The 16095-nt window shown below is 28.5% G+C and overlaps 1 protein-coding gene across 1 annotated transcript in view; it reads right to left on the reverse strand.

Moving 5' to 3' along the window:
* Window positions 1–10307, reverse strand: part of LOC113386143 (visual system homeobox 1-like) — a 115148-nt gene extending 104841 nt beyond the window's left edge. Inside the window, exon 1 of the mRNA XM_026623942.1 lies at window positions 10277–10307. The gene's annotated coding sequence lies outside the window, so the exon portion shown is untranslated. The remainder of the gene's footprint in view (window positions 1–10276) is intronic.
* Between the last annotated feature and the right edge of the window lie 5788 nt (window positions 10308–16095).

Genomic DNA, 16095 nt, shown 5'->3' on the forward strand with positions numbered 1-16095 from the left:
TTTATGAGATAATAGGATTAAAGTTGATTATTGTTTGTGTTACGATGTCGGCTTGTGTGTCGTTATTGCGTTATTGACGATGACTCGCTTACGATTTAATTACTCTAATCCGATTTGGAGATTATTATTCAGCGTATAATAGGTGGATGTGTATGCCGTGCCATAGGTGGTACGCTGAGAGAAAGGAGAAAACTTTGCCTTTGCCTTTGCTCTCATTTAAAAGAGAGAATAAATAATTCATAGCTGAATACGCAAATTAATTTCATATGAATATTTTGCATTCGTTTGAGTTCGGAGTTCATTATAGAGGTTAAGCGCCATGGCGTCGGTGAATAAATAGCATTTATATTCATTTATTTTATAAATCAAATGTTACTGAAAGAACTCCAATTTTGCGGTAAAATAGATCATAACATAGCGTTGGTATAGTAACGCTATGTTATACTTGTATTTTGGCACTAAAAACTGTAAAAATGTCCACTTATTTCCTGTGTGATCGGTTTTTTACATATGAAACCGTATGTTATAAATGTGCATCACAAAGACGCAGTTATGATAACATATTTAACATTTATGCGTTTTATTTCTAAAATACATCAGCTGTAATCAGTAGCTACCTACGAAACTCAGAACGTGTATAGATGTTCGGCATAGATTATGACTATAATCGCATAATCGCACGGGAATTTTTTTAAATTTAATGATTTCTTTCTTGAATTTCTTAGTTCAACCGCTTGCGGTAGGCCTACAATATTTTAGTATGTTATTTCATACTACAAAATCTATCGTTATACAAAGTTTCATCAAAATTGTCAAAACAAAAATTGTTCAAAATTTAATTACAAAGAAACGGCCCGATCGATCTTTACCAAAAACTAATCAACGCGATTCCCAACCAATATCTTACCAACAGTTTTTGAATTTTTAAAATTGATTGAAGATTGTGGGCTAGCTAAAACAATAAAAACAATGAAGAAACGGCTTGGGCAATCGTCGCACAAATCTGACAAACGCTAGTTCTACATCGAATGACTTAAATTTCAAAATCTATTTTAAAAAACGTCAACAAAAGACAAAAAAATGAGCTCACATGCACACAAACATACTTTTTCCAAATTTTGTTACATTCGATTCAGAACGACTTGCAACATCGAAAAAACAAAAAATCAAATGTTTTAGCAAAAACAAACTTTTAACGGAATGTTAAAAATATTCAAAACTTCAAATTCAAATTGAAAATTGAATTGAAACTCAATTTCAAAATGTTCAAATCTTCAGTAAATTTAATCTAATTAAGCCAAAGAGAAACAAGGTGTTTTAACGAATTTAAAATATTAAATAATAGATACATGATAATTTCTTCTTTTTTCATATCTAACAAACATTTAATTAAAATGCACTTATTCAGGAAAAGTAAAACATCAAAGATATAATAAATAAATGCATAGGTTGAGCAGACTAATATATTTAGTAATTATTTTTTTCAATTTCTTCGCAATATGAAATAAAATAGAAAATTTACAGCAAAAAGTTTAAAACCCAGAATGGAACAATTTGGATTCATAAAACAAACTTTTTATATTCCAAATTGCTAAGTCTATTCGTTCAGACTAACAACAGCTCTGGTAGATTGAAATAATACAATTACGTGCGAAATCTATGAATATTCTGTAAAATTGACTCAATTACTTAAAAAACCTAACCTAACAATTGTCCACATATTTTATTACATTTTTCACTATTCCAATCTATTATTCCACCTGAAATGCTTTTACATATCAGCTTAACTTGGCAAAAAAAATCATATTTTTGTAGCCAAATATTCAGTTATACGCGCACAAAAAATACGATAATTAAAAATAATCCACGTACACATAAATTCGTTAGTGATACCACGTCTCTAATAATGATATCTATTATTTCGTTTTAATATTTTTTTGTTGATTTTTTTTTTTTCGTTCCCCGCAAAAAATCCCAGTTTGAACCCTGATCGCGCGTATATGGAGCCGATGTCGATGTCGATGTCGCGTTATCTATTCATTAGCGGGAGCAAACTAACGGTTTGACCGTCCATCATCAACGACGTACATGGACATACTGGGAAGGTAATTGATAATTAAAATCCGCATCATATGATTTATAATGAACGTGGATAATGGTTTTTTATGAAAAATAATGCATTGTAATGCAGATGTTTTTGATAAACGAATTGTATGAAAAATGTGTAGGGTGTAACAGGGCTTAAAGGTACGCGGGTAAAAGGATTAACCACCAATTTCACAAAAACAAGAGAAGTTAGGAATTTCTGAACAACAATATTTGAAAGTAGGGTGCAAAATATATGTAATCGGCCATCGCTTTAATTCTTACAATGCTATCAGATAATAAACGTCCACGTTCAAAAATCTGCAACAAAAGTGTTTACTTTCGTTGTTACTTTTTTGGTGGCGAGCATTGTGGTTTATTTTATAACTTTTTAATCTAAATTATTCAAATGTTTTATAAGATGTATTGTTTGCCTTTATATAACCTTTATAATAGCTGAATGTGGGGTAGAGTAAAAAAAAACAACTAAACCTTCATCCTGACAACTGTGTAAACAATCAAAAATAGTAAACAAAAATGTAAATTCAGTTAAAAAACAATTATACAAGAAATAACTTAAATCAATAGGTATTCCAACTCGGCTAATGAGTATTTTTTGCGAAATACCTGATCAAGGTTATAAACAGTGTTTTCATTGTAAAAAATGGATCCATAAAATATATATTTTACATTAGTTGAAGTATATAGCTATTAGTTCGTAAAACGACAAAATTTAGAAAAATAGTAAAAAAATACAGTCTATAATTTGTGTCTACAATTTAGTATAAAATTCTAAACGATTTTAAAAATTCAATTTTATTCCAAATATATCAAGTTGAGAATAGTTCTGAATAGTTTGTACCAAAATCGATCAAGTGGTTTTTTTGTAATTAAATGTTATTAATGAGATTGCGATAAAATTTAAGATATAAACAAACATTCTAAAATATTGGAAGCTTATAAAAGGTGATTGAATTATAAAAAATAACTAAAGCTTGGAACATCATGAACTTTCAGGACATACATACGAAGTTTGTGCGTTAAATAAAATGAATATATTTAATATCAAATATTAAATAAATTAAAAGAAAATCAATTTCAATATTAAAATAAAAGTAATAAAGCTACTTTAAATTGCATATTCTTTGTAGATAAATTGAAATCGGTTTTCTGTTTCTCTTTAGTTTTCTATTTTCATCTTTTGCCATATTTTTTTTTTTTTTTTAACTCAGTTTTATTTAGCAATCAGAAATACATAAAGATTCCTATGAGCTAAAATGACAACATTTGTGAGTGATGCCTAAGAAGAACTCCAATGAGAACTTCTCAGTTTTACAATTAATATGATATATTAGACCTAATCTAAGACTAAGTCTAAGGGCCATTGTCGTTTCAACCTCCTAATGCCAAAAGGTTGAGTAATGTCAACTATAGAAGGGTTCAAATGTTTTGCCATATTTATAAATAAGATTCTGTTATTGACATCTTGAATAAATTTACGTTATCAATTATATATAAACACTAATTCAAAACAAAGTTTGAAATCGTTTATGCTTTTGTTTTGATATTTTAAACAAACTAACATATTCGTACATAAAATTTAGTTTTGATCATCAAACGAAAACTTTCCATCATAATCTACGAAGCAGAATGGAAATGGAAGTATCCGATTTGAATGATCTAAAAAACATTCAATTTGTCATGATTAGAAGAAGAGGTGATTAGTTTTTGGCAGAGGCAGGTCCAGCCGTTTCGAAAATACAGAACTAAATGTACAAAAAATTGCAGTTCTTGAGAGAACCAAGCATTCATTTTGAATGATTCAAAAAACTTACAGCTTGTGTTGACAAAACAATTGCTTTTGGAAAAAAAAATATTTCATTTATTTTTTATTTTTTTGTATATCGAAAATAATTCAGATTTTAATTTTAATTCCGGCTAAAGTTCTAAAGCTCACTTAAATACTTTAAATAAGTAATTTTATCTTTGCAATTCGGTTTATATAATTCTTATAAATATTAGACAATGTTACAGTATAATAATCTATTGGAAAACATATTCCTCGAGCATTTCATTACGCTATGCAAAGTTCCTCCAATTTGCCTTAAGGCACGATGCCATCCACCACTAGTGTTATTTTTCATGTTTTTGGCGAATCTTAAGTAATATTGAAATATAATCAAACATTTAATAAACGCACTTTGTGGGCAAACACTCCATTTTCGTATCTGAATTTTAATTGAGTCAATTATTACAAAACCTTCAATGATTTTAATATATCATTTCCTCTCCACATATCAATCGTACAAGAGTCTGTCCCAGCACAGGTGGTCTTTATGTTCAGTCTGCTTAACACCTATTTCCTTTTTTCTTGTTGGAAACTTGACTGTCGGATCTGGAGATAATTACAAGCCATGACTAATCTAAAATACGACAGTAACAAAACTTCAATCGACGTAAACGGAGAGTTTAAACCACTCTTTATATCGTCGAATACAATGATAGGGCTTTGTGATAATAATTGGGATACAAAAATTAAATTCAGTCATTCTGCTCAGAGGAAGCATTTAATTGAGCAGCATAATAATGCAAATAAATTTATTAAGAACTGATCAACTGAAGATCCATGATGTGGAATCATCATAATCATCCGTCTTCACCAGTACCTTTGTACGATTTCAAATTTCATGAGATTTTCGCCACAGAAAGTCCAGTTGCCACCAAATCACTGAAATTTTGTGACACAAATATTAATTTTAATAATAAATTTAAAGACATACTCTACATATTACTAATTTGTAGAGTATGTCTTCAAATTGATTGATTGATTGGCATAAAAAAATAGTGTCAATATTAAAATCGGTTTGAAAAATATTTATCGATTGAATTGAATATATATTAAAATATGGTTTTTATATTTTGAAATATTTTGGAATTATTGAACTTTTTTTAAAGCAATCGCGCTGCTTTATCTGCAAAGAGACAAAATATTCAAAAACTAATCAGCACGTCTTCTTATCAAGAGGAAATGACCTTATCAGTAATAGTAATTGATTAACTAAATCTATCATTCAGATAAATTTACTATCTTAATAATTTCTCTCCATTCGTGATCATTAAAAGCTACCCCAGATCCATTTCTCTCGTCGTATTAGATTCATCTCTATATCACGACTTTTAAAATACTTTGAATAAATTTAAATCAAAACGGTGTTCTGATATTCCGATATTGACATCATTACGAAATACAGAAACTCAGATGAATCGTATAAAGTTTACGCAGTTATAACAATCATTACAGAAATCATGATATATCTACATGATATCGTCATTCTCGCGATGAATCAAACAGCAAAATGCACAACTGGGTGTTATAATTATTTTGATGAAAAGGTTGTCAAAATATGGACAAAATAAATTTTCACTGAATCTTTCAAACTTTAGAATTAATACTCAGTGATAAATAATAATTGATCATATCTGTGTACTTATGTTAGCGTTTTCTTTTGCAGCGCGCGGCCAATTTTTCAAAACTTCATTTAATTTTCATAATTAAGCCGGTTCTCATATGTCTATAATATCCTAAGCTATTTGGTTTGACTGTCAACTCTATCGCCATGCAAAGTTTCCAGAAGAGTATATCTGAGGTTCTCCTTTTGAATTTTTCTTTATAAATTTATTCCTGAATCTCAAAGAAAATGTTTAGGTAGATTTATAAATGTGTAAGGTGTAGTGTGTAAAGTGTTAAAATATAATAAAAATGATCAAATTTTATTAATTCTTGTTCAAATGTTAAAATTTGAATGTTTTACTGGATCCATTCTTCCATTTTAAGTGTCAGTGATATGCTAGCGATTTAAATGCTATCATTATCCAAGAGAAGCGTTCGCTCTCTGATTTAGCTCTCAAAACAAAAGTTAGCATCGTTTGCATCCAAAAGAAAAAATATAATATTCCTAAATAAAATACGACCTATGGGGAGATCTATATCGCAATTCAGAGGGATTTAAAAATTGCAAAAAGCTTAACAGCCTCTCTCACACCTTTTCAGGTTTTTGCGATTGTGCGTTTGCCATCTGTGCTGGCAAACGACTCATATAAAAGAATCTCATTTCCGTATTACATATTAAATATATATATATATATATATATATATATATATATAAGGGTGGTTCTTAATATGGACATTTTCGAATTTCCTTGCTCCCAAGGGCTCAAATGGTTCCAAATTGATAAAAAACAATTCCCTGAAAGTTTTAGCTCTTAATATTGTCTTTTAGATAGAGCGCAATTCAATCAAAGTTTTGTGTGGAAATAGCATGGAAAAATTTTCAAAAATTTTGGAGAGCGTCGAATTTTCAATAAAAAATGACACAAATTTTCACTTTTAATTCATTTGTCGCTAAGTTATACCTAAAAAAATCTTTTTTTAATATTCAAAATTTTTTTCATGTCGAGAGTAGGAACATAACTAATATATATTGTTTTGTTTGCTTTCAAAACTTTCCGAATCTCAAAAAATTTAAATACAGTAAATTTTATCTAGATGTTTAATATTTACGTTTCGGAACCTAGATACGTTCCATCGTCAATGTTTTTAGTCAAAAAAACATTTTTTATATAGAACAATATTGATAGTAATCTGATGGCATGAAGTTAAAAAACTTCAAGTAATGGATTACGTATGATATTTTGAAAAACAAATTAAATTATTAAAGACTAGAATTATTTACCTGTAATTTTAAAACTCACTTGTTAACTTTCCGTAGGATAAGTTATAGTAATCGAAAAAAATCAAAATTAAAAATGTTTGTACATCTTCACAATTCTATGCCTACACAACATTTTGGCATACTTTAGAAAAAAAATTGATGTATGTTTCTGTATATGAAGTATGTATTTATGTATGCTCTTATAAAAAAAATTTGTCGACGATTACGAAAGCGCGGATCAACCGATTCGAATGATTTAAAAAACCTTCGATTTTTACTGATAGGAAGATGTTCTCATTAGTTTTTGCAAAGGTAGGTTTAGTTGTTTTGGAGATACGAAGAAAAAATGCACATAATGGCTATTTCAAAGATGAGATAATTTAACAGCTTCTATTCGATTCTCAGATTGATTAAACTGTGCGTAAGTGTGATTAAAATGTAAAACATGGGTAAAGAGTATATATTTTTTATGGGATAAAATGTGAAACTGATTGGTATATTGCTTTTGACTAAAATCTATATGCAAATATAAATCAATTATGCTAGGTCAAGTGATTAAAGATACTAAATTCTTGTAATTTGAAAAAAAAACACAGAAGTTATAATATAATAAAACAGATTTTGTTTTTTGTCTTGACATAATATCTGTTCGGCTCAAAATGGGAATCATATCTGAACCATTCAGTCGCAAGACCAAGACTCTCATAACTAAGCCTCGGGGAATATAATATATATATATATATATATATATATATATATATATATATTAGGGTGGTCCTTAATATGGACACTCTTGAATTTTCTTGCTCCCAAAGGCTCAAATGGTTCCAAATTGATAAAAACAATTCTCTGAAAGTTTTAGCTCTTAATATTGTCTTTTAGATAGAGCGCAATTCAATTAAAGATTTGTATAGAAATAGCATGAAATTTTTTTCAAAAATTTTGCAGAGCGTCGAATTTTCAATAAAAAATGACACAAATTTTCACTTTTAATTCATTTATCGCTTAAATTTTTAAATTTTTAATTTTCAAAATTTTTTCCATGCTATTTCCATACGAAGTTTGATTGAATTGCGCACTATCTCAAAGGTAATATTAAGAGCTGGAACTTTTAGAGAATTGTTTTAAAAATCTGTTCTTTATTCATTTTTCACTTCATGTTACGCCCTTCAAGAAATTATTCATATATATAAAGCTTTAATTATCTTGAATAAGTCCGATCGGATTCAGCCAGGTGGCGTTAGCTAGATGAGATTTCGTACTAAAAAAACTTTTCTGACAGTTTTTTACTTAGTTGACGCAGTTTTATTTAACAAACATGATATTCTAAAGATAATCATGTTTTAAGTTAAACTTGTCGATTTCATACAAATTCCTCGTCCTTCACTATGTCTTCGTCGGTTCGTTGATTTTTTGCAAGTAGTCGGAGTTGACTAGGATACCTATATCGTTATCGTTTGGAACGTGACGGCTGCCTCTTGATTCGTCACGATCCGTATCGCCGATATTGCGACGGAGATTCGTTATATTACGATGTCATAATAATGACAAAACTCTATTCCGCACTTAGTGCACTCACAGCATCCCTAGTGGGTGCGAAATGGATCGTTTCGAGAGAAATAGATCGAGGTGGTGTGAAGGATGACCTTTCTAGGCAATGTCTATCATCACAAATGCACCTGACATAAATCTCATTGATCTAAATTCAACTATATTTACGGAAACCGTCAGACTTTGAAATTAAAGGCTCAAAAAACCATTGCACTAATCATACCAAATAGTTTCATTAATAGATATTATATATAATTAAAATTTTGGTGAACTTACTAAATTTTGAATTTCATATGTGGTATTTCATATGATCAAAATAAAAGAATTTGATTGGCTACTACGTAAAAAGTCTAAGATCTCTGTTGGAAATAAGTAGCTGCTATAGAAATCAATCATCAAACCAATCTGGACCTACGGAATTGAGCTCTGGGGATGTGCTTACAAATCAAATATAGCTATAATGCAAAGAACTCAGTCAAAAATTCTACGTACAATTCTTAATTCTCAGTGGTACGTAACAAATGAAACCATTCACAGTGACCTCAACATGAAAACGGTGAATTTAACGTTCAAAGAATTCAAGGAAAAATACAAACGCAAACTGGACTCACATTCAAACCCATCAATAGTTGACATTACTAAACCTTATGGCATTAGGAGATTGAAACGACAATGGCCTTTAGACTTAGTCTTAGATTAGATCTAATATAATATCATATTATCATATTAAATTATCATATTAAACTGAGAAGATCTCATTGTAGCTCTTCTTAGGCATCGCTTTTAAATATTGTCATTTTAGCTCATAGGAATCTTTATGTATTTCTGATTGCTAAATAAAACGAGTTAAAAAAAAATGTGGTATACCTGTGTCTACGGAAACCTGTCAAATTGACGGGGTAGCTTTATTACGCAAAAAATGATATATTTGTATTATTAAGTTTTCAAATAGTAAATATAACAGTAACAAAGAATCTGAGATGCACTTAACATGATTACATTACATTATTTTATATAGCCAACAAAAAAGTTCATCGCGTCACTCGATGTTCTAGATCAGTAAACATGAACATCAGGATTTTGAAAAAGTTGCCAAATCGTGTGATAAAAGCAGAATTTTTAATTTTTATGTGTATTATAATACCATTGCATCGCAAAAAGCTCAATTTCAGTTTATTTGGACACTGTAACTTGATCACCTAACAAAATTAAATAAAACCAGATACATCTACATGTTCTTACCTCTCAGGCTGCATGGATGTCAGCATTTCTTCCCAAAATTGCACAGATTCAAGTTATTCACACACACACATTGTTTTACGCGAAATTATGCAGAATTGATTTAATTAGCACTTTTGTTTTAATAATCAATTAATTTACACAAGTTTTATTACCCATTACACTTACTTCTATTTTAAAAAGACTTTTCTATTAGGCTGAAAGGAATTTGTAGATTAATGTACAAAGTAAGGTACGGTTATTATTTTGTGCAAATTAAAAAAAGTATAAATGAATATCAATTATATATTTATTAGGCAATCTAACTAACTAACAGGAATTGTCTAACTATAACCTAGTTTACGGTTCAACCTCTCTATGGAACAAAATTGATAAATTCATCAATTCGATCGAATCGAAAAGTTTTCATGAACATTTTATAATTGATGTAGGAGTATAAAATTACGCCCATTAACAAGTTGCTATTAATTTCCGATTCGTAAAAATTAGCAGAGTAAAATATTTGTAAAACATCGACAATATTTGATTAAAAAAACAACAGAATTCGAAGAAAGTCAACAGAGTTAAAAAAATATCGATAAACATCAAATAATAAGAGAAAGAATCGTAGAAAATCGATAAAAATCTATTTTTGTGAGACGTGTAACCGTACCTTTAGAATACATGCCTAGGAATGAAAATGCACTGACCTTTGTTTAAAATCGCCAATTCTTCTGGAACATCCCGATTACCAATTTGTTGTCTGAAAAATAGAATAAAAAGATTATTTTTGAACATATTGAAAAATTTTGATTTGTACTAAAGAAATTGTATATTACCTCGGGATTTCCAGAAGAGAGCTGACCAGGAACCGGGAACCAGGGACCGGGAGCAAAACACTATCACTGAACACTGACTATATCATTATAAAAACTTTTATGAAACGATAACGATAAACAAACTCGGATTATAAAGCCACTCAAAAATCGAGAAAAACTATCACTATCAGGTAAATTATTAGACCACAAGCAAACATGTCTTTTTAAAAACACTAGTCACTAATGGAACTTGTAGTGATGTTCTTCTAATCAACAAAAATACAATCACTAATGATAAAATACATAGAGATTCGATTTTTCTTTGGCATATCAACTTCATTGTGGTTGGTTATTGTATTCTGATATCTTCTTCTGTTCTGAGAATTAAATTTTTGCTGAAAACAAACAAATAAATAAATAAAAAACTGTAATAACATATTTATTTTCTTTCGAAAGCGAACTTGTTGTTAGTCCAAGATTGCAAATGAAAAAACATTCATTACAACTCAAAAAAGAAAATAAAGTTTTAAATATAAATGAGACGGTTTGTAAATATAAAGTTCCAAATTATAATGAGAATATTTACTTATATTTTTTTTCGTGATACAAATACTGATAAAAATAATAAATGTTGAAGATACTTTACACAGATTAAAAATATATTTTTATGTTATTATAATACACTTTTGTGTTATATTATTTATTGTGAATGAGCACCACTAACAAAATTTCAGTAATATCACCAACGATTGATTTCGCACATCTACTGTAGGGGTGAATTATAGCCCTGGGCTAAATTTAGTTAGGTTTTTAGCATGATTCCTGCCTTAGCATGTCTCGTCTGCCAAATATTGATCATTATTGATAAAATGTCATGGATGTGTGAAAGTATTAATTTTTAATGATTTTATTCGTAAATTGTTACATACACCCCACAATCTGAGAGGGTACTTATTTAATGTACTATAACAGTAATTATTTGGCATAGAATTTGACTAGAGTCCTTTGTTATGAATAGAATTTTAAATTTTTCTCCAAGTTTCTTAATAGGGCAGTATTTTAACTAGTTAAATGTGATTGACAAATATAGTCGTCACAAGGAAGTCGCAGAATTTGGTGTATTGACGAATATATCCATCACGCATATAAAACAGTGACCATTTGCAATATAAATTGAAGTTTTTGAAAACATCAAAATATATTCTGAAATATCAAGTTGTTTAGAATATTTTGAGGCTATGACTTTAGAAATTAAGTAGTTGTAAGTGGTATTTTACCATAAGGCAAGTTGCATGAACCTCCCGAAATGTGAAAATAATTTACTTTATAAGAATTAAGATTTAGGTATTTAAATAACGTTTTCTACTGTTTATTGTAAAAAAGGCTAATGATGCTTTTCATCAAAAACAATTCTTAGCTTTTTACATTCACATGTGTAATATCATTACATTTATCCCGTTCCTTAATTACGTAAGTAATATATTTATTTTAACAAGGAAGTAAAATGTAGTAATAAAATATTTCAGTTTTGTAAAATAAACCCATATCATCCAAAATCTTACTAGAGCAACTTAGCATGTGGTTGACGGATATACTCGTCATGAGCAAGATTCGGATACGAAATATAATCTCTTATATAATTCTATGTATACGTATATCTTATATATAAAAATGGAGTTCGATACTATTCGCTAAAACTCGATAACAGCTGAACCGATTTGGTCAGTTTTAATAGTCTTCAAATATTTTGTAATAATCCTTGAAATATTTGTGGGAAAGGTGAGAAATTATTTCAATACCGCGTAGATATTTTACATTTTCAATTTAAAGTTTTTGTCGAAGCGTAATTTCACATTTATGTAATTGATAGAATGTTTTAAATGTAAGTAAGTAGTAAGTAAGACCAAACAAGTGTTAGAATGGATTATACCATGTTTTTCATACGAAGTGGGTAAAACGAATATTATTAATATGGACTATATTATATTAAACAATTTGATTTGAATTATTTTATTAAAGAATTTGAAGTTTTATGGTTTCCCAGTCATGCAATACATCCTTACACACTTACAATTAACTAGTTTTTTTTTCTAAATATTGTCTACAAATACCTTACATGGTAAGACAACGTTTACCGGGTCACCTAGTTTAATATAAAAATTTCAATTAATTAAAATTAATCTTGTTTGATCTTACAACTTCAATCAGAATCTTAAATTCCCGCAACATAATTTCATTTCCGTAAAATCGCATCCAACATAAATAATCCCTTTGATCCAGTATCAATATTGCAAATTCATCCACCACCTCCTTATTATAATTATATTTTTCTTTTCTGCCATTAGATAATACTTCTACCCTTATTTAATAATGTCCCCGTTCTTTCTTATCGTCACTTTTTACTTTGTTGTCGTATCTGATGTCAACCGGTGGGGTGCATGGTTACGCGACACCTGTAACATCGTGATTATTTTCGTGGATTTTTTATATTTTTCATGCAGATAATAATGAATCGAATTTAGAACAGAACCGTATCGGAGATATATAAATATTGATGCCTGATATAATTTTTCGTCCACATTTTCGGGCGCATCAACCGATTTGAATTCGATTTCTATTAATGGGGAGATGTGCTGATTAGTTTTTGGTAGAGGCAAATCCAGCCGTTGCGGAGATATGGAGCAAAATGTACAAAAAACGGCAGCTTTTTTTAGAGAAATAAGCATTCGATTTGAATGATTCAAACATCTTTCTGATGATTTTTTTGAGTGATTCAAAAACAAGGCGAAACGATTGTTTCGGAAAAGAGAAACAATTTTTTTTTAATATCGAAAATAATTCAGATTTTCAAAATTTGAATTCGGTACAGAAAGTTCCAGCAATTTTCCTCAAGGCACGATGCTATACACCACTAGTTTTTTTTATATTTCTATTTATTTCTTTCTATAATCCAAATTTTTATAAGAATGAATTATTAGAAAATTTGTAAAATATTTTATTTGTACATATTATTATTAATATGGACTATGCAGATTACATCTGCTAAAATACATTAAAAACTGTTGTGTATACCTATATAATAAAATTTTGAATAAAACGTGTTGGAATATTTTTCTGGTATTATATTTAGCAATATGAAATTAGACTTTATTCATGTCTTTGAATACCTTGGCAATTTTGCCAAGGCCACTTTATTTTGCAAGTAAAAACAAGGTAAATTTTACTGGAATCAGTAAAAACAAGGTAAATTTTACTGGAATCTAGTACAACCAGTTATTTACACTTGGATAAATTTACTAAAGTCTACTTGGATATTGAATATTGGATATTGAAATTTGCACTTAGATATTGAAATTTTGAATAATTCGTAGTGAACTAGCTCCTTGAAAATATGCAATAAATAGTTTTAGAATAATTTTAATTTTTATCAAATAACTTTTATATTGATGCCGGGTTTTATAATTTATTATTAATAATAAACAACAGTAAACAAAATTTACTGATATATGGTATGAACAGTTATTTACACTTGCTATTAAAAATTTACATGAATCATAAAAAAAATGCGGCCTCCAATATTTTGATAATTGGCAATATAAAAACTTAAAACATTTTAAATTTTCTTCAGATAACTTAATTTTTATTTTATATATATTAGTAAAAACTGAATATTAAACAAAAACTATTTCAACATGCCAGAGTTGATCAAAATCGATTAAATAAAATTCAAAAACTCTCGAGAAATATGAATTGTGATTCGTGCTGAATTTATTGGCAAAAGGTTTTAGCTAAACCAATTTTTCATAATTTTTTGAACAAATTATTTTTGACGATTTTGATGAAAATTTGTATAATAATATAGCGTTTGCAAAGGTTTTAAAATATTATATTTCAATCAAAAAAGTTTATATAAAAAATTATTAAAGGGTGTAACAATGCCTAAGCTGATTTTTCATAATGAATTGTTGAAGAAAAGTTTGTTGGCAATTTGTATGATGTATGTATAGTGTTTACAAAGATTTTGAAATGCTATCTATATTCCAACCAAAAAAAGGTATAAAAATAAAAATTCATCAAAGAGTGAAACAATGCCTATGCCAATTTTTTATATTAAATTGTTGAAGAGAGTTGACAATTTGTATGATGATGATATAATGTCTACAAAGATTTTAAAATATTATATTTTAACCAAAAAGGTTTATGTAAAAATTCGTCAAAGAGTGGAACAATTCCTAAGCCGATTTGTCAGATTGAATTGTTGAAACAAAATTTGTTGACAATTTGTATGATAATATAGTGTTTACTAAGATTTCAAAATATTATATTCCAATCAAAAAAGGTTTATATAATATAAAAATTCATCAAGGAGTGGAGCAATGCCTAAGCCAATTTTTCATAATGAATTCTTAAAGAAAAATTTGTTGACAATTTATATGATGATATAGAATTTATAAAAATTTTAAAATATTACATTTCAACCCAAAGTGGTTTATATAAAAATTCATCAAAGTGTGAAACAATACATAAGCCGATTTTTCATAATGAATTGGTGATGAAAATTTTGTGTCCAATTTGTATGAAGATAGAGTGTTTTTAAAATTTTTAAAATACATTGCAACCATTATGTTTCTTATATGGTTTATATGAGAATTCATCAAAGAGTGGAACAATGATGAACTATGCCTAAATTTCAAAACTCTGTTGTAGCAATTTTAAAAGTTGCTAAACCAATAATTCTGAAGTTATATAAATATTAAAGTACTAGTAGAAAATCTAAAATATGAAAAATATATGCATTTGATCAAAATCATCAGATAATTTGATGAGCTTATGGTGAAATATAATTTGTGGCGAATATTAGATCTATTTAATGTGCCCAAAACTTAGTTTAAGTTTTATAGTATTTTTAATACTGTTTTAATAGTTTTTATTTTTTGCTTTAATTATTTATTTTGTGCTCCATCATCGGCCGTAGTATTGTTCGCTCTTGTCTTTTGTTGCGGATAATTAACGGCCTCTTAATGAGGTGTTAACTTGACAAGGTTTGTCTCTTAGGAGTTACTGGCGTCGGATGGCGATGCACGATGTATTTGATTACTTTTCATTGTTAGCTGTTATAAATGATCATTGATTAATTGATTGCTAAAGTTTTTCATGACGGTACCATTTGTATTGTCTACTAGTAGGGATAGAGAAAAATCGAAGTAAAAATGATATATCTATCATCTATTCGTAACAATCATTGTGCGACAACCCATAGATGAGATCTCTCGATGAAGAAGTTTATTTTCACGAGAAAATCTGACTTGTTAATTTCATGTTATCTCAAAATTTTAAGTAATTCTTAATCTTTTGTGTATGTGAGCCGATTTTTTACCTTCTGACGTTTAGATTTAATAATATAAACGAATTTTTATAATAGAAAACGCAAGGACAAAGCGACATGATGTTTTGTTTTCTATGATATTTATTTATATAATGATATTATAAACAGTTTCAATCGTTTTTACTCATCTTAGATTCACTGATTACCAGTAACATAGTCTTTTAATTAAGTAGGAAGTAAAATAACGTATTCATTATTGAAAAATTCTACTAATTACAAAAATTAGGACATTAATTCATAACGTATGAACTCAAAGAATGGGTTCAGAATGGGTAAATAAGTATTTTCTATATAAATGAAAGTTTCTTTTTTAACGAATGGATCC

The sequence above is a fragment of the Ctenocephalides felis genome, unplaced genomic scaffold (assembly GCF_003426905.1).
Source record: "Ctenocephalides felis isolate EL2017-DRISC unplaced genomic scaffold, ASM342690v1 CF-g0.4_SCAFFOLD_03571, whole genome shotgun sequence".
Lineage (NCBI taxonomy): Eukaryota > Metazoa > Arthropoda > Insecta > Siphonaptera > Pulicidae > Ctenocephalides > Ctenocephalides felis.